This window comes from Mustela nigripes, chromosome 5 (assembly GCF_022355385.1).
Source record: "Mustela nigripes isolate SB6536 chromosome 5, MUSNIG.SB6536, whole genome shotgun sequence".
Classification (NCBI taxonomy): Eukaryota; Metazoa; Chordata; class Mammalia; order Carnivora; family Mustelidae; genus Mustela; species Mustela nigripes.
The window spans coordinates 11470415-11489545 of NC_081561.1; the positions used below are offsets into that span (position 1 = coordinate 11470415).

Sequence of the window (19131 nt, forward strand, 5' to 3'; positions counted from 1 at the left end):
TCCTGCCACCTCCATGCTTCCCCTTCTTGAGCCGCTGGGTTCGTCTGTTTGCCAGGAGCCCCCTACCACTGCTTTCTTCAGCAGCATTAGCCCTAGCCTTAGCTGTCATCTGGAGAAAAGCAGCCACCTGGCCTGGCTCTGGGAGCAGGAGGGCTGAAACCCTATCTGCTCAGATAGCTCCCGTGCAAAGGAGACTGTCAGAGGAAGGTGAAACCCATTGACCCCAGCCTGGCTCTTTTCACAGAAAGCTGGAAAATCCCAGTTCCCTCGTGGCTTTCCCCTTTCTTCTTTCTGAAGTTCCTTAATTGGGGGAGGGAAGGCCAGATGGGAATTGTCTCGAAGAGCTCTTACCTGGATGCTAGCCGGGGCCCAAGGTGTTGAAAATAAGCAAAAGTACATTGTCATCTATGGGATTTTATTTACACTGTAAGACACTTAGTACATTGTTATTATTAGCTAACATTTCATTTATGTCCCTTCTGTCCTTATCTTGTCTCTATATGTCAGGATTTTACAAAATTATTTGAACACCCCAGGCACCTGGGGGGCTCCGTCGGTGGAGCATCCAGCTCTTGGTTTTGGTTCAGATCATGATCTCAGGGTCGTGAGATCGAGCCCCACGTCAGGCTCCTGCTGAGTGGGGCGTCTGCTTGAGATGCTCCCTCTCCCTCTGCCCCTCCCCCTGCCCACTCACACACCCTCTCTCTATCTAAAATAAATAGATAGATCATTTTAAAAAATTGATTTTAACCCCTCAACCCAGACTCTCTTTCTGGACTAAAGGCCTTATCTCATTCTCCCCTCACGTGGTAGCTTTATAAATAATGTGTCCATTTGGTTCCTTGTCCCTGTCTTTGTGTTTTCCACCTCCTCTAGGCTAGACACCCACCCTGGCCCTACTCCAGGGGCCGCTGTGCCTGGACTCGTCTTCTGGGGAAGAACTTGGGTAGACTCTGAGTTATGGGGATAAAAATGCCAATGGAGAAGGAGGAAAGGTGACCGAGAAACAGAGAGAGAGACAGAGAGAGGGAAGGAAGGAGGGAGAGACAGAGAGAGGGAGAGCTAGGGATAGAGAGAGAGGAGAGGGAAGGAGAGAGAGGGGAGATGGAGGGAAAAAGAGGAGGAGGCAGGGAGGGAGGAGAGAGAACTAGGGAACAGGAGAGCTGAAGAGAGATAGAGGGAAGGGGAGGAACAGAGAGAGGGAGGAGTAGAGAGATTGTTGGAGGAGAAAGAGAGCACATAGCCTCCAGAAGTTCCCACAGGGTGGGAGAAGACGAAAGCCTTGACCTCCTAAGGCTTCTCTTACAATGACCCGGAAGAAAGGGATAGAAGACTGTGTGTGGCTGTGGGAATGTACATGCCATTGCTACAGTATCGATATCACATGATCATGAAATCAGCACATATCCTCCCGGTGGATAACGGTGTGGGCTTGCTCTCTCTCTCTCTCTCTTTCTCTCTCTCGGTAAGAAGGAAGAGCGCTGGAGCCAAGGTTGGTCATGTGTTGAGTTCAGCACTTCTAGCTCTTGGCTCCTGCTGTGGCTGTTGGTTGTGCATTTTCTGGTCTCCTGGGGTCCTGGGGTCATTTTCATAAAGAACATTGCAAGTCTACATTTCCATTCTTGTATACCCCAGAAGCCCAAATCCTGCTAAAATGTTGAAGACTGTATTTTGCCTCTTCGACTTCCTTACAGATTAATTGCATTTAGAATGAAATATCAGATCTTACAAATCAAGCTGATGTCAGCAGGATGGTCAGAATATCTTCCCAGATTTATAAATAGGTATTTAGAGGTCTTCTATGAGGCAGTAACCAACGTAAACGTAGTTAGATCAATAAATAATTTATGGTGCAAATCATTTGTTTTTAGTAGAAATTAGTGGGAAGTTTCTCAGGAATGGTCTCTGCAGTGCACCACATGTTTTCCTTTTGTTTCATGACAAATAAACTGCCTAAAACTGCGCTAAGACTTTTGGGATACATTAGAGTCATATTTTATGGACTGGAGATGAAATATATCTTATCAGTGTTCAGTTTCTTGAATTTGATAACTGCACTGTGGTTACAGAGGAGAACCTCTGTTCTCGGGCAAACATTGCTCTACCCCACAGAAGGGGACATCTCTCAAACAGTTTAGGGGAAAAAAAAATGGGGAGGGTGAGTCTGGCTACGTGGACTTAGCAGGATTCTTGGACAATGCAAAGACAAACACAGAAACCCACAGGTCAAAGGCTAGTCTAGAAGAGTTTGGAAGAGGCCGGATTTGAGTTTGGTCAAAGAGAATGTGTATCAAATAGCCAGTGGTGGTTTATAGAGAATAATGTGAATTGAGTTAAATAGTCAGAATGAGTTACTACCGGCAATTAGATCCTTTCATTCTACATGCCCTTTGCTACTAAGACTGCCCTTGATCAAACATTGGTCAGGGTCATCTGAGCCTTCTTTTCTACTAGGTCTTAAAATTGACCCCCTTCCTGTACTTGGCCTACCCCAGCCTAGACTTAGCAAAGAATCCCGCTAGGTCATCTAGCAAGAGTCCCCTATTTTGGACATGACCTCTGAGTAATATCCAACCACACCTCCCCTCCGACCCCTTACTCCTTGGGTGGAAACCCTCAGATGTTCTTACCAGGTTCAGAGGTGAGTCTGTTGTCCCTCCCCCAGGGCTTATGTCTCCAGAGATGCTAAGATTGGTCCCAGCTGGGGTAGAAGTGCTTAGGATCCAACACAGAGAGCGTGGGTGGTGTGAAGAGACAGCCATGCAATAGAAAAATGATGAGAGCAAAAGTAACAGGGCTAGGAGTCAGTTGCTGTGAGGATCTAGACTGAAGTGTGTGCTAAAGAATGGGTACAACTTTGCCACGTAGAGAAACAGAAGAAGGAGTGCTCCAGGAGGAGAGCTTCGAATGGGGACCTTCCATGTCTTGGCTCAAACAACTGATCCACTGGTAGGGATTCCAGACCCTGTCTGGGGGTCCCCCTTAAATCACTCCATGGGGCACCCAGCCCTGCCCCCAGGAAAATGTTCATTTCAATGACCCACATGCTACAATGCCCTGCCTTGGTTATTATCAAGGGATTTATTAAAGAGGAACTTTGGCCCTTTGGTTTGAAATGTCAAAAAAGAAGCGTTTCTCTCTTTCTTTAAGGACACAATCTTTCTTTTGGTTCTTCTGAAAATGACTGAGAAGACCAAAAGGGGTGAAGCAGGGAAGGAAGAAGGAAAAAAGAAAGCTTGGCATCGGGGCCTGGAAAACGAGCCCCTACGTGTGGAAAATGTTTTCGCAGTTTCTCCTAGGCAGGACTCGAAGCAAAGAAATCATGCAGAAAAGCCCATGGAAAATTCAAGCAAAATATTTTTAGCTAGTTGACCTTTTTGTAAGAGTAGTATCTCCTTTAAAAGGAAAAATTATCAAAAGAATGTTATGGTACTAATACTTGGAAGGGAGACAGGAGCAGGAATAAGCCAGAGGTAAAAATATCCAAGTTGGGGTATACATTTGTGGGCCCTGGGCACACAGTGCCTCATCTTTCTGGACTGGATGGTCTGGAGCTCTTTTCTCTTAAATCTGGTAGAACTACACTCTTTGCGTCTTGGGATGTGTCTCAGGGTCACTTCTCCCTTCTCAGAATGCGCCCTCTCTCCCCGTCTTCCTCTCCCCACCACCATTTCCCTACTTCCTTCCCTCTGTCCCTATCATTTTTCTTTACTGTGCTCAGGAACAAGCAGCATCTTGGAGGTGGTGAAGCTTCTGGTTAGGAGCCTCGGCTAGAGAGTCTCGATGGTCTGCATTTGTGTCCAGACTCTGCTACTTACTATATGCGTGATCTTGGGCCACTTAATTTCTCTGGGCTTCTGTTTCCTTATCTGTACGATGGGGAAGGGTCACAGTGGCCACCTCATGGGGTGGTCGGGATGGTTAAAGGAGAGAAAAGTCCAAGGGAATTCTCACGGGAGCTGGAGGAGCTCCTTAGAAACCTTAGAAACCTACTCACTGACTCTCTGCTCAAGGGAGGAGGAGTGTAAGATAAACCACCTGCTGAGGATGCCCCATCCAGCCCTCCTGGGATTTTCATACCTTCCAGTGTCATTCCAGTACTCCCTGAGTTGATTCTGTTGTACTTGGCTAGATTGCTTGGACAGAATAAACTCTGAGCTAATTCCACTCCATGTTCTGCAATAAAGCCAAATCCAAGTAAAATGATGGTGCCGATAGGGCTTTGCTTCGGTATTGCTTTGTTTTTGTCCTCTCTACCTCTTCTTTTCTCTAGGTTTCTCCTCTCTGCTTCTTGCCTGCTCCGCTAAAATCCCAAGTACCCAGAGATCCAGACAACGTCACTGCAACAGCCCGCCCAGTTCTGCCTTCTTCCTTGTTTTCCAGAATGGTCTGTCTTGGTGATGGCCTTCCCCCAATCTCATTTCCTGGGGCAGGAGATGCACAGGCGACCCATCCACAGGTGACCACAGGAATGACCTTCTCTCCTGTGCCTCTCTTGTCATTTTCATTTCCGAGGCACGTCTCTACTAATGAAAGAGTGACACATTGCCAGCCCACCCCTGATGGTACCCATCCTGTAGGGAATTCTCCGTTCTTCTCCCTGGAGGTTAGGCTGACTCCAGCCAAGTCAGGGTCACGCACGACTCTAAAGAGACGCACTGCCGGATAGAGGGAGCAGGCTGCAGGGCTGAAAGCTAGACAGGTTACACGGCAGAGGGCTGGGAGCATGCGTGGGTCATCCTGCAGGCAGAGATCTGGTTGTCCCTGGGTGTTCGCTTCGCTTGACTTTGCGGATTGTAATAATTGTTGGAATGGATACAGTCCTTTTCTTCTCTTGGAAAGTCTTGTCGAACTCACTTGGGTGTTGGAAAGGAAAAGGAGTGAGCTTCCCGGACTTGCATGCTGTGATTTCAAGGACTCTGTGGGGTCTAGATCTTCTGTGATATTAACATTCTTTTCTCTTAACCAGATAGAGATTTTTAAACCTTTCTTTCCAAACCTGGCAAGACCCATGCCCCTCTTACCTGAACCCCACTCAGCCAAGGACCTTGGCTCATCCACTGGCCCCTCAGTTTCCCTCACCTGCCTGCTTTCTTTACGTGTCCATCCCTCCTGCCTCTCCCCTCTCTTCAGGACTCCTGTGTTCCTCTGCCTCTTGAAGGCTAATGCCCTAGTCCCTGACCTAGACTTAGAGTCCTCCTGCAAACCCCACTGACTTTGTTCTGTTATCTGTGTCTTCTCTTGTTTGTCTTGGAGTGCTCTCCTAACAGAGTATTATGGATACCTGCCCATCTTTGCAGTCTTCTTGAGTGGGAAAAACCCACATCCCTTCCTCCTTTGAACTCCTGCACATCTTCCTCTCCCTGCTGGTGGCCAAGGTCTTAGACATGGCAATTCTGTTCAGAGCCACACCTGCTGGGAGCTCTCCTCCTCTCTCTGACTTCTGAGCCCGAAGCACTCCAGGTCACTGTCCCCCTCCCTGATGCACCAGTGTGTCCCCTTCTTGAAACCTTCTCTTTCCCCACTTCAATGGCACCTTCTTCACTGTGATTCGTTTTTCTAACCCTTGATATCATTCTGTTTTCTTTACTGTGTTCTCTTCTCCCTTCCTCCTCCTTCTCCCTCCTCTTCCTCAACGCACAGGTTCTGTCCTGACATATTTTCCATGGATACTCTTGTGTCCCTTTCGTTTTTCTTCTGACTTCATCTGTCAATGACATCTAAATGGGCACTTCCCTCTTTTCCAAACTCCAGATTTTCTTTCCCTCCCTTCCTCCCTCCCTCTCTCCACTCCCTTCCTCTCACTGGTACAGCAGGTAATTACTAGACATCTTCTGTGGGCCGGGCCCTGTACCAGGACATTGACATAGCATTTACAATGATGCAGGGCAAGTGCTGTGATGTGAGCGGGAGGTGGGGGGCTGGGTGGGTACAGGACATTTTAGGAGAACCCAGTAGGGACCCCCATTAGTGATGGGACCATGAGGAAAGGCTTTCCCTAAGGAAGCAGCGTTGAGGAGGAGCAATGGGACATGCTAGAGACCTGAAGGGTGGGGACAGTGTGTGGGGGAGTGTCTACAGGACCAACCAGCAGAGCGCAGCCATTTCTACTGGCTCTGTTCCTGCACTCACAACTCCACCTGATGAGGCGTCCCCTGGTGACAGATTCTTCAGCCTGGACAGGTTTCAAACTTCTTATCCCTTCCCAACCCTTCCATGCTGGTTTCAGGAAAAGTCACATCAGCGTCTTTTCCCCAACTCTCCCGAATGTCATATCCGATGGCTCTTGTTGGTCCCACCTTTGCAACATCTGTCTCATCCTTCCCCGTGTTTTCACGCCCATGAAAACATTGTTTTCTTTTTCTTTTCTTTTTAAGATTTTATTTATTTATTTATTTGAGAGGGAGGGAGAGAGAGAGAGAGAGAGAGAGAGAGAGCATAAGTGGGGGGGGGGGGTGGAGGTGGGAAGAAGTTGGACAAGTAAACTGTGCTGAGAGCAGAGCCTGACACGGGGTTCAATCCCATGACTCCTAGATCATGACCTGACCTGAAATCAAGAGTCGGACGCTCAACCAACGGAGCCACCCAGGTGCCCCCCAGATTCCCTGTTCTTCTAGCTCTTCCTTCTTCTCTGAACCCTCCAGTCTCTTCCTCATTTGATGAACCATGTACTTCTGTTTACAGATATTTCCTAAAATACATTGTTCATCATATCACCTTCTTCCTCAAAAACTGTCAAAGCACTGTAAAATAACTTATCTGACTCTGATGTCATGCATTTTTACCACTGGACTCAAACAAATATTTCAACTTTTTCTCTCACTGTTCATTTCCAGTGAATGGTCCAGGCAATGCCATGTGATTGTTGTGACGGGATCAGGCATGCACTCTGCTCTCCCTGCTCCAGGATTCCCACAGACAATCCCCCCACCTGTGATACCTTTCTTTTCCATGGTCTTTTTTTGTTTTTTTAATTGTGGCAAAAGACACATATCATGAAACATTATTTTAAGCATTTTCAAATGTACAGCTCGGTAGAATGAAGTACATTCACACTGTTGCACAACTGTCACCACCATCCACTCCCAGAACTCTTTTTATCTTCTATAACTAGAACTCCACAGCCCTGGGGCACCTGGGTTGCTCAGTCATTAAGTGTCTGCCTTTAGCTCAGGTCATGATCCCAGAGTCCTGGGATCCAGTCCCGCATTGGGGTCTCTGCTCCATGGGAAGCCTGCTTCTCCCTCTCCCACTCCCTCTGCTGTGTTCCCTTTCTTGCTGTGTCTCTCTCTGTCAAATAAATAAATAAAATATTAAAAAAAAGAAACAAAAACAAACAAACAAACAAACACCACAGCCCTTCAACACTCGCTCCGCATTCCCCCCTCTCCCAGCCCCTGGCAACCACCCTTCTACTCTCCATATCTATGAATTTGTCTGCTCTAGGGACCTCACATAAGTCGAATCATACTAAATTTGTCCTTTTGTGACTGGTTTATTTCACTCAGCATAATGCTGTCAAGTTTCATCCATGTTGTTGTGTGTGTCAGTTTCCCTCCTTTTTAGGGTGGAGTGATAGTCCATTGTGTGTGTAGACCATGTTTTGCTTATCCATTCTTTCACTGATAGATGCTTGGGTTGTTTCCAAATTTTGGCTGTTGTGTCTAATGCTGCTGTGAACATGGGTGTGCAAATGTCTGTTCTAGTCTTGTTTCAATTCTTTTTGGTCTATACCTGGAAGTGGAACTGCTGGCTCATGTGGCAATTCCATTTGGAATTTTTCTGATGAACCGCCATATTGCTCTTCAAGCAACTGTATTATTTCACCTTCCCAACAACAGTGTGTGATCATTCCAGTGTCTTCACATCTTGGCTAACTCTTGTTCTTTTCTTTCTTTTTCTTCTTTTAACAGTAGCCATCCTAATGGGTAAGAGGTGGTTTCATGGTCTCCTTTTGAAACTCTTCAGAATATTCTGAAATTCTTCTAGAATCAGTAGATTATTTTTTATATCTTTATTACTTAATGATAAAAACAAGTCTTATTCCCTTAGAAAAAAATAAAACTCCAAACTCAAAAAACCCTACCAGGCATTAGAGGGGGTATAATACGATGGCTGGTCTCCCCCAAACCTTGCCCTACTCCCAAACTTCTTTGACATCTTGTTATCTCCTGTACCAGCTGCACCCCTGGAAGTGGGAATTATGTTGGTAGGCATGAGCTTGCCCAGTGGCTTACAGTATGTCCATTCCCACAGGTCCATTCCTGCCTGTGACTTATTGGTTATTTGATATTCAGAATATCAGTCTTTTCCTGGGAGTCCTTTCTTCCGGATACCTCAAACTCACAACGGAACAAGGAGAGGAGAAGTTCTGGGACAGCACCCATGGGCTGGGGGGCAGAGCCGCCATGAAGGACTTCTCATCTGGCTCACTCAGTAAGAAACCCTTGGAGACCCTGCTCACAAGGCCCAGGTAATATAAAGGCCTTCCTCCCACTGCCTCCTCCATTGGAGGTCATGTCTTCCCTCCTTTGTGCTCTGACAGCACTTTACTTGGGTCTGCAATTACACACGATTACTAATAAACTTTTGGCTCTTCATTATCGTTATTTATGCGCATCTCTCCTCATCCCTGGAACTGTGGGCTTTTTCACTCCCTTAAGTGGTGGCCAAACTATCTTGCATGTAACAGGCATAAGATAAATGTTGCCCAATTCAACTGCATCGGGGCTGTTGCTCCGGAAGGCCCTGGTGATTTCATCCCGGGACTCGTTTGAACATGTGGGTAGCATTGAACTAATCCAGGGATGCCTGTGTGAGTTCCAGCAGCAACAGCCAGACAGCCAATGATGTGTTTTTCCAGATCCAGAGATGCCAACTGGGACCTTCGACCTGGACTGTGGTTTAGAAACGACACCTAGGGGGCACCTGGGTGGCTCAGTGGGTTAAGCCTCTGCCTTTGGCTCACGCCATGATCCCAGGGTCCTAGGATCTAGCCCTGCACTGGGCTCTCTGCTCAGCAGGGAGCCTGCTTCACCTCCCCCAACCCCGCCCCTCCTGCCTCTCTGTCTACTTGTGATCTCTCTGTCAAATAGATAAACAAAATCTTAAAAAAAAAAAAAAAAAAAGGAACCAACACCTAGGGTTGCCTCCTGGGGTCTCTTTATTACCAAAGTTGCTTCCCAGGACTGTTTGCATGCTCGGGGTGGGAGTGGAGGAGAAGCCTTTATGTCAGGAAAGAAAATGGTGATGGGGCATCCGATTTCTTTTCTGAGGTCCTTCTCATCCAGCCCCATTCTCCAGGCCTCACTCCTGCACAAGAACCCTGGTTGAAATCCAGACTCTTGAGATTGCGGCACCTGACAGCTCGCCCACAGTAAGGTGCAGGTTGTTAGTAGCTGGACCTCAAATTCCTAATCTTTGGACAACCCTATGCAGGCAGGGGACTTTAAGGTAAGGGACACTCCAGGATCCTACCCTGGAGAGCTGGGCCAGAGCACATTTCGGCTCATCAAGATGGCACAGCCTCTTGAGGGACAAAGAAAAGGAACCAAATAATCAGGAATTCACCCTCGTGAATGGAGGCTGAGGCCAGACTAATGACCCACAAGGCATCATGGTGCCACTGAATGCATAGGACAGTGTCTGGGGTTGGGCAGACTGTCCACGTCACTACCAGGAAGCTGTCTCCACGACACAGCTGAAGGCATATGAAGATGATGTCACCCAGGACTAGGGGTCTGGGGGGGAGGGGAAATCAGCACCTTCTCAAGTATAGCTCTAGCGTGGGTCCCTGACGTGAAGCTTGTGATCGCTGAGGCCTCCATCTCAAAGACAGTCACCTTCAATACACACAGGGCCCACGACACACCTCTACGCAGGGCCAGGCCACCCTAGCCACGGAGGTCCCCCTTGCAGAAAGCCCTGAGTGCGAACACAACAGACCATTCCAGGGACCCTGCTTTCCCTTCCTGCTCTGGTTTAAGTTCGCCAATAAAAAATGAACACGAAAAACCCGAGGCACTCCACTTTTGACCTCCCTGAAGTGAAACCCCAGGTCGGTGAGCTCTCTCTCTCTCTCTCTTTCTGCCCCCACACCCACACAACCTCACTGTGTGGTCTCAGGCATGCTGCTGTGGACCGTGCAGAACCTGTGAGCAACAGCCTTGTTTTTTCAAAATTCCTCTATGCAGGTTGTTTAGGCTCAACTTGGAATCCCAAGATCCATGGAGGGCCAATCTGGCTGCAACACTGGTTCTGGTCAGGGAGACTTTGGAGGGGAGGAGTGGGAAGTTGCCCCAGCAGCGCAGGGCGGGGTTGGCTGAGGACCACAGGGGACCGGAGCTGATAGCATCTATCCGTGGCCACCAATGGGCTGAGGCTAACCCAGAACTGCCTCTGGAGAGCTCTTATTTGTATGTGATATTTAACCCCCAAGAAAAGCAGTCTCATCAGGATGACTTCAGGTGACCAGGAAAGTGAGAAACAGAGGGAGGAGGGGTCTGGGGAGGGAACGGAGAAAACAGGTGGCTCCAAGTCTACACTGTGTGTTTCATCTGGGCTTTGTCAGAGTCAGAAAATGGTTCAAAGCAGGAGAGCCCCAGCCTCTTTCCCTATTAGACTCCCTAGACCTGGCTTTTTAAAATCTTATCATGTCTATTTAAAAGGTTCTGTGGAAGAATAGAAGAGCATGAAAAAGGCATTCAGCCTCTAAGCTTAAAGCAATTATTATCAGCTTCCAGAAGCTTCCTTTTTGAATCATCTGTTAATCACCTTTATGTTAGGAGCTTGGAAGAGGTAGACTTACTAACTACAGAGGATTCCCCGGAAGCCACAGATAGGACTCAAAGATCAATGCGGAAGGTGCTCGGAAACCACCGCCCCTCCCCCAGGCAGCCCCGAGCAGAACCTCTGGGGCTTTCCCCATCAAGAATCTACTCCTGTTCTTGGCCTGGTTGCCCCACCGGCGGGTTACAGGAGGCCTGGGAAAGGAAGAAAACCAGATTGCAACACCACTTGTTTTGTTTCTCCTAACAACCCCCCCCTTTCTCCACTTGAGTTTGGGCCCTCAAGGGTACCATTTGTTCTCATACAAAGGCACAAATAGATCTGTTGTGAGTTCCCCGTGTACCTGACTCTGCTACCTGACATCAGGGATGGTTTGTTTTCTGGGATGCCTACAGTTGTACACATTCCTTTCTGGGGCGAATGCTTTGTATGGACAAAAACAGCCTGCTAAGCTGTGGGGACTAAACCTGTAGCTGATTTTCTTTCTTTGGAGCTACATTCCTGCCGAGATAAATATACAGAAAGACAGACAGATTATAAAGGAGGAAGGACGCCGTGTCAGCATGAGGGCTCCAAAGAGAACAAAAGGGTTATCGTGTGCAGAGGCCGAAAATAGAATACAAACCCTTGGGGCTAGGAAAACAGTGAAGGCCTCCCAGGGAACCACCTGCAAAAAAAAAAAGAGAAGAAATTCTGAGCCTCCCAGGAAAACAAGCCTTGGGTTGACTTGAGTGAAAGCAAAATTTGATAATCCGTGTTGAGTAATGCCGGAGGAGAGAGAGGAGAGAAGCCACTGCCTTCAAGTTTTGCAAGGAGCAAGGCACCCTGGCCTTGGGCATAGGGCTTCTTCTGAGGCTGCGGCAGTTTGATGCAGTGGGGGGCAGGGGGCGGTGGGAGCCTGGGGCAGGTCTTTTCAAATGGGCCCTGCTGGCCACTTGGAGAGAGGCAAGAGAGCTGCCAAGGAGTGCATATTTCTAAAACAATATATGTTACATTTAAGACCCTTCATAAAAGCAGATGCTCTCCCCCAGCGCCTTCAGGTTTTTGGCAAGCTTGCTAGAATCCAGCGAACCAAGTCAAGGGTCTGACTCTGTGCGGGTTCTCCGCTCCTTTGCAGATGAAGCCACTAATGAAAACCGAGCAGAACGGAGGTGAGTTCTCCTTTTAGGCTGTTTCAATGGGTAGTTAACCTTGGGGCTCACCAACTCTGTGCCTAGTTCAGCTTCCTCCTCCTCCCAGATCTAGTTGGCCACCTGCCTTCCTGTGACAGAGACAGCCTGCTGAACTGCCCTAGGGATGCTCAGCTGAGTGCCAGCCGGTCCTTGTGATAAATCCACGAAAGGATGGTGCGTTTTAAGAAACCTCAGCCTTCTGATTAATGTAATAATGAAGCTATGATGCCTCTTTGACGGTCTTTGGACTGGCTATGAGCTTCTCCAGACAGAAGCCCTCATCCAGACATTGAAGCCCAGTTCCTTCTCATTGCTGTGCCAAGGCTGAGTGCCAGGATCTGTGCCCATCCCGGGGAAAGAGCCTTCAATTCTAGTCACCTGTCATCGAAGCTCGTCTACCTGCCCTATTTATTCATTCACGCATCCATTAATTTTGAGGGTCTAGTGTGTGCCAGTCACTGGTCTGTGCCCTTGAGATACCTGAAAACTGACAAAACTTCCTGCCTTGAAAGGTCACCTTGTGACCTTCAAGGGGGGGCGTGTGGGAGACAGATGGGAAACAATAAAGAATAAGTAAATTGTGTGACATGTTAGAAGTAATAGAAACAGAGGGCGCCTGGGTGGCGTAGACGGTTAAACGTCTGACACTCGCTTCTTGGTTTTGGCTCTGGTCACGATCTCAGGGTGGTGAGCTCGAGCCCCACCTTGGGCTCTAAGCTCCTCGGGGACTTTGACTAAGACTGTCTCTCTCCCTCCACCGTTCCCCCACCATATGCATGCAAGCTCTCTCCCTTTCTCTAAAATAAACAAATCCTAAAAAATAAAAAAGAGAGAGAAAGAGAGAAGTTATAGAGACAAAACAGAAGCAAAATTGGAGCAGATAAAGGGGGACCTGGTGTGCAGGTAGAATGGGGAAAAGAAAATTTTCAAAATATTTTCAAGGGCAACCTTAATGAACAAGAGAGAAAAATGACAAATGATAATTTCTGTTCCTTCTTATGGAGAGTTGGTCTTGCCAATAAAAAAACATTGAGACAGTGATATACATATCATTGTTTGTAGAATTAAAAATCTTATATTTCATAGATATTAATATTTATTTATAAAACAATATTTAGAATATCATTTTATAATTATATGTATACACATGTACATAATAATACAGGCTGTAATTTAATGAAAATTTTATCCTCAAGGAACTTTGATACCTCTTTCAAGTCAGAGGGATCTAGATTCTTATATATCTGAAATTTCTAGTTCCCCAAATAGTCTTTGTTTATTCAGGAGGAGCTTTTTGACCTGATCAACTCACTCGGTCAACTTGGTGACATGAACAGCAGAGGCAAACTCCCCGTCTTTTGATCCGATCCTGCTGACCGAGGTCAAAGCTACTTCATGCTGTCCTTCACCCCAAGATGACTTTTGGGAGCAGAGGGAATTCTAGGCTTTGGGGCTGGCACAGCACCAGGAGACTCACACTCCTCATGAAGGGAGATGGCCCTGGGGGGGAGGCCACTGCCCACACATCTCCTTGTACACTACATTCAGCTCTGAGCCCAAGTGAGACCCCAGTTTCTGGTTTCTTTGAAAGTATTTGGTGCACAAATAAGCAAATTGGGGATAAGGAATGTCCAGTCATTGTTTGAGGATTTTCTGGAATTTGGAGCATTGTGATTTTTGTTGTTTAGAAAGGCTTTGGTTGCCTGTTTATCATCCAGTGCAGGCTCATGAATAACTTCCTGGGGGACTGGCCCACATTCTTGGTCCCGTTGGCGTCTCTTGCCCAGCAAGGTTCACTCAGGACGTCTTCCCAACATCCTGTCTGAGAATGACCTTCTTTTCTCCACTTACTAAGCTCCAAGTCCTTATTGAAATGACCTCCTGCACAGGAAGGCCCACGGTGGCGCCTGGCAAGAGCAAACAGTTCTGGTTTCTAGGAAGTTAGATACACACACACGCACACACGACGTCTCGTTCAGAAAAGGCAAAATGTTTGTGTTCCTCCGCAGGCCTGATACGGAAAACTAGCAGACATTCCAGCAACACAGAGAACAGAGGTGAAGGCAGGTGCAGGGAAGACAGCTGGAAGTCAGAGAACACAACAAGCCTCCTGTCCCTGGGCACCGCAGCCTCAGTGACCCCACCAGGCGGATGTGGCTGCTTAAACAAAGCCAAGAGCGTGTGTGCGTGGATCTGTGGGGACACTCGGGCTGAAAAATGACTCAGTGGGAAGCCTGCAAAGCCCTAAGCATTTCAGAGAAAAATAGCCATGGAATTTATCTTAACATCTAGGAAGAAGTTTGCTCTTGCCAAATAGGTTCTGCAGCAGTCAGGCTTTTTTCTAAATTTTACCAGGGAGAGTGAGGGGAACACCAAAGAGAGGGGCGGGTATGTTCTTTAAAGTCATTGTAGTTTGGGGTCTCTGGGTGGCTCTGTGCGTAGTGTCGGACTCTGGATTCCAGTTCAAGTCATGATCTCGGGATTGTGAGATGGAGTCCAATAGAGTCAGGCCCTGGGCTCTGTGTGGAGTCTGTCTTCTCCTTCTTCCTCTTTCCCTCCTTCTACTTATGCTCTCTCACTCTTTCTCTTTCTAAAATCAATAAGTAAATCATTAAAAAAAAATTCATTCCAGGTCTTAAATGAGACCTGCTTGAACGTGAAAAAGAGCTTTAAGGTCCCCTCTCTCTCTGGTACAATGATATGATTTTGGAAATAAGAACTTGGTAAAGATCATATACAAGAAACTCATTTTATAAGGACTCTGATGACCAAAGAGGAGTTGTGTCTTGCCCTTGGTCATCTGCTGGGTCATCTGTCCATCTTAATGCAGAATGGTGATCTCCAACTCAGGCTATCTAATGTCCCGACTTTCCTTCTCTACGCTGATGAGGAGGGCCGGCATCACGGACACGTAAACTGTTCTGTGATCTGGAGCCCACTCTCAGAAGGGAACCATACCCTGTGGTTTAACACTCTGCTGTCACCATCTTGAAATTCTTAATAATATTGTCTTTGAACTTGTGTTTTGTAAATGAAGTCCAATGGGAGAGCAGAATATGCATATGAGTTGAGTAATTCCACACAGTATGGACCTCCATTGGTTCTGGTTCTTAGTGCCCATTTCTGGGTACCGTTTGAGATGCCCCATGAGCACAGAACTCTACAGGACCCAGGATGGGTCCGAGTCTAGGAAAGACTCAAAGCAAATACAAGGAAAGCGTGCCTATGACTAAGGTGGGAGCAGGAAAGAAGGGTGAAGTCCAAGTGAACACAGAACTCACTCTTTTTTCCAGAAAGAAGGCAGTGGTGTTCTGAGGAGCACAGATGACCACGGAACCCTGCCATGTCCTTCCATACTGCCTTTGCTTCCCTGAGTTAGTCAAGCATTTCAGCTGAAAATGAAGACATAGAAGAAAATGGAAAAATAGAGCCAATGGTACTTCTTTTTCTTTTCAGTTCTTTCTTGCTCACCAGTAAGCCAGAGATACAGACTGTTGATAGCATGTGTGTATATCATGAAATGAAATGAAAACAATTGAGTTAGGTTTTTTAGATAGCATTTCCACTGTTTTGGTAAGAATAAAATGAACTACAAAATATGAATTATATAATTTCAGTGATTCTGCATGAGTTACATATTCTTAGATTTGCATTTAAAACTGGCATTGGAAAAAAAATAAAACTGGCATTGCACCTGTAAAGAAAAATGGTAAAATTCATGCTAATAATTAAAATGTGTCATTTTTTCAGAGTCCATAGTCTCTCATGGTTCATCTCCATCATGGAGTTCATCATCATGGAGATGAACCATGAGAGACTATGGCCTCTGAAAAACAATCTGAGGGTTTTGAAGGGGCAGGGGGTGGGAGGTTAGGGGAGTCTGGTGGTGGGTATTACGGAGGGCACATATTGCATGGAGCACAGGATGTGGTGCATAAACAATAAATTCTGTTACACTGAAAAGAAATAAAAAAAAAAAACAATTCTTCATTGACTTTGTTTATCAGGGTAGACAATAATTATATGGAGAATATTGAAACTCAAACTTTAAAAAAAAGGAGGATTTCTCAAATGTTGAAAAATATTAATCATAAGTTAGAATCGAAGGTATAGCTGTTTTTAAATTCATTTTAAAATTTTATTTTATCTATTTTATTTATTTTTTAAAAGATTTTATTTTATTTTATTTTTTTAGAGAGAGAGAGGAAAAAAACCATGGACAGCGGGGAGGAGCAGAGACAGAGACTCTCAAGCTGATTCCTCCCCGGGAGTGAGGCCCGACACAGAAATCAGGTCTGATTTCAGACCTGAGCTGAAATCAAATGTTGGATACCTAACGGACTGAGCCACCTCGGTCCCCCCATATTATAGTACCTTTGACAGCATTAGTTCCCTTGCTTTTATTTATTTTTTTTAAGATTTTATTTATTTATTTGGCATAGAAAGAGAGACAGCACAAGCAGGAGGAGCAGCAGGGAGAGGGAGAAGCAGGATCCCACTGAGCAGAGAGCCTGACATGGGGCTTGATCCCAGGACCTTGGGATCATGACCTGAGCCAAAGGCAGATGCCTGACCAACAGAGCCTTCCAGGTACCCCAGTCACCTTGTTTTTAAACCCCATTTTGCCCTGGGCCCCACTGAAGAGGGAGCTGGGGGTAAATATACATGTCTGCAGAAACACCTAATGTGGTCGTTAGACTCAACCCCGGTCATAGATTTGTCTGGTTCAGGTCTCCTAGGGTTTACGTCACATTTAGTTAGGATTTCATTTTAGTGATTGTCTGTGTTTGCATTTCCCCAGAAGTGTGCCCTGACATAAAGATTTGAGTTGAAATAATGTATTTGGAAGATGATCCCTGAAAACCCCCGTAAGGGGAGAGGTGTGGAGGGGAGAGATGGAGAGAAGGAGAGAGAGAAGGAGGCCAATTAACATTGTGCTATCAAACTAGTTACCACTGTGGGGAACTAGAGCTCGATCCTGCTGGGACCTCCAGGAGACAGTGGTATCCCACAGTCACCCCAGATGAAGACCGAGGAAGCTGGAGTGTATGTCTTTCAAATTTCCATCTGTCATGAGTGGAAGTCTGTTCCTGGGATCATGAATTCTGTGTCGTTTCTGGCTTGTTCGGCTCATGGTTACCATGGCCAGAAACTTAGCCCTAAGGAAGAGTGTTGCATGAATGGGAAGGGTAGGCATAGCATCTACAATTTGTCAAGCAATAGGAGATTCTATACAGATTGGAGCTACTTGTTGAAATGACTAGTGAGACCCCCCCACCCCCAGCAGAAAAAAGACATAACACAATGATGAATCTTTGCTTTGCCTGGCTGAGGCTTCAGAAAAACACATCACTAGAGTCCTCATAGATAGGGGTCTGGATGATGGTATTATATCTGTTTCTGTGCAGAATGCGGGATGAAATGTTCAAGACAACAGAGAAAAACAGGAGATCTGAATGGAAGCTTTGGGGGAGCCGTGCAGCTAGCACAGCTTTGCTAAGGAGAGCCAACAGTCCATCAGGAGGCCTGGGAAGAGAATCCTACATTCTTGCCAATGGCCAGCTTCAGACCTTATGATGAATGTAGATCTTTGATGACTTTGGCCTGCTGTTGATTTCCTAATGCACCAGCTCTCCAGGGCTCAGAGATACTCAGAGATACACTGGCCCCCTGAAAAGTCCCACTGGGGCATAAACAAATGATCCTGGCTCAGTATATACCTAGCTCCAACTGCATTGACCTTTGACCTTTTATTCCCCCCAGAAACTAATTATGTTTGGTTTCCTTGTCTTTTTAAACATTTCATTGTATTTTTTAAAAAGATTTCATTTATTTATTTGACAGGCAGAGATCACAACTAGACAGAGAGGCAGGCAGAGGGAGAGGGAGAAAGAGAGAGAGAGAGGAGGAAGCAGGCTCCCCACTGAGCAGAGAGCCCGATGCGGGGCTCGATTCCAGGACCCTGGGATCATGACCTGAAGTGAAGGCAGAGGCTTTAGTCCACTGAACCACCCAGGCACCCCCATTTCATTGTATTTTAATGGTTTTCTCTTAATTTTATTTCTTTACTTCAATGATAAGCTCATTCCTGGATGAGTTCTGTGTCTTCCTTTCTTAACTCTCATGGTGCTTAATCTGGCTGGACACACATAGGTGAGTGATAACTGTTTGCTGATGGAGTGTCTCTCCCAGGGCCGGAGAGCCTCCCTCAAGGCAGCTGCTAGCAGGTTGGACAGTCCTGGAAGGGTCTGCGGCTTCTGAACTACAGGCCCAAACAAATGAGTTCAGGACACATGCTGTCAGGGGCTGTGGTGGGGCATTACTTAGGGTTACGAGATGTTTCCTGGTCTTGGAGGAACACCGAAAGGGATGGGACTACTTCCAGAAGGCTACAGAGTAATGGTAGTCTTGGGGCCAGGAAGGGGCTGCCCAAGCATCATGGGACCAGATAGCTGAGTGGGCCAGGGAGCAGGACGTGGTGGTATCTGGTGGTCATGCATCAGCGGGGAGGGAGGGGTTACTGAGGAGGCATCATGGCAGGTGCCAGGCCAGATCGCCCTGAGCATAGGTGCCCCCGTCCATGCTCTCACTGTTCCACTGGCCGCTGAGCTCAGGTTATTGCCTTGTTCCACATTCAAGTTCTGGCATTCAGTGAACAACGGCCACCTAAAGCCATCGTTCTAAAGCCCCACCCCCACGCACCTCAGAATGTCCAAGTCTGATCCCCTCGTTCTTCATTTCTGTCTCAAGCAGGAGAACAACCAGAGACTTGAACTTCCTACCCTCCATGGCAACTGGGCATTGGGTTTGGGAGCAGCCGAGGCACTACTTGTGCCTTAGAAATGACATGTTCTGCTTTCTTCTTCCCAAGATCACCCTCTGGTGAGTTCCATGTCCCTCCTCCTGATTCTGTATTCTCCCGACTTCACGCTCCTGCTCCTTCTCGCTATTGTTTTTTCTGCTTTCTCCATCTTGTGCCTTATCATCTTCACCTGCTTCATTTTCACCTTTTTCTTCTGCCTTTTCAGGCTGCTGACCATTAGATTCTGCTCCCATTTTTCCTATCTCCAGCTTCTCTGTCTCAGAGGGTTCCATGTCAGTCATACAACTGCCCTCAGGCCCAAAGCACTAATGGGGGGATTCCCAGAGTGCATAGGTAATTGAAGGATTT

The 19131-nt window shown here is 46.9% G+C and overlaps 1 long non-coding RNA gene across 1 annotated transcript; it reads left to right on the forward strand.

The window, feature by feature from the left end:
- The first annotated feature begins 15135 nt into the window (after positions 1-15135).
- Positions 15136-18805, forward strand: LOC132018782 (uncharacterized). Its single transcript, XR_009404583.1, has 3 exons — positions 15136-15396; positions 16156-16253; positions 18711-18805. It is a non-coding gene; the product is annotated as an uncharacterized LOC132018782 (long non-coding RNA).
- Positions 18806-19131: the final 326 nt, after the last annotated feature.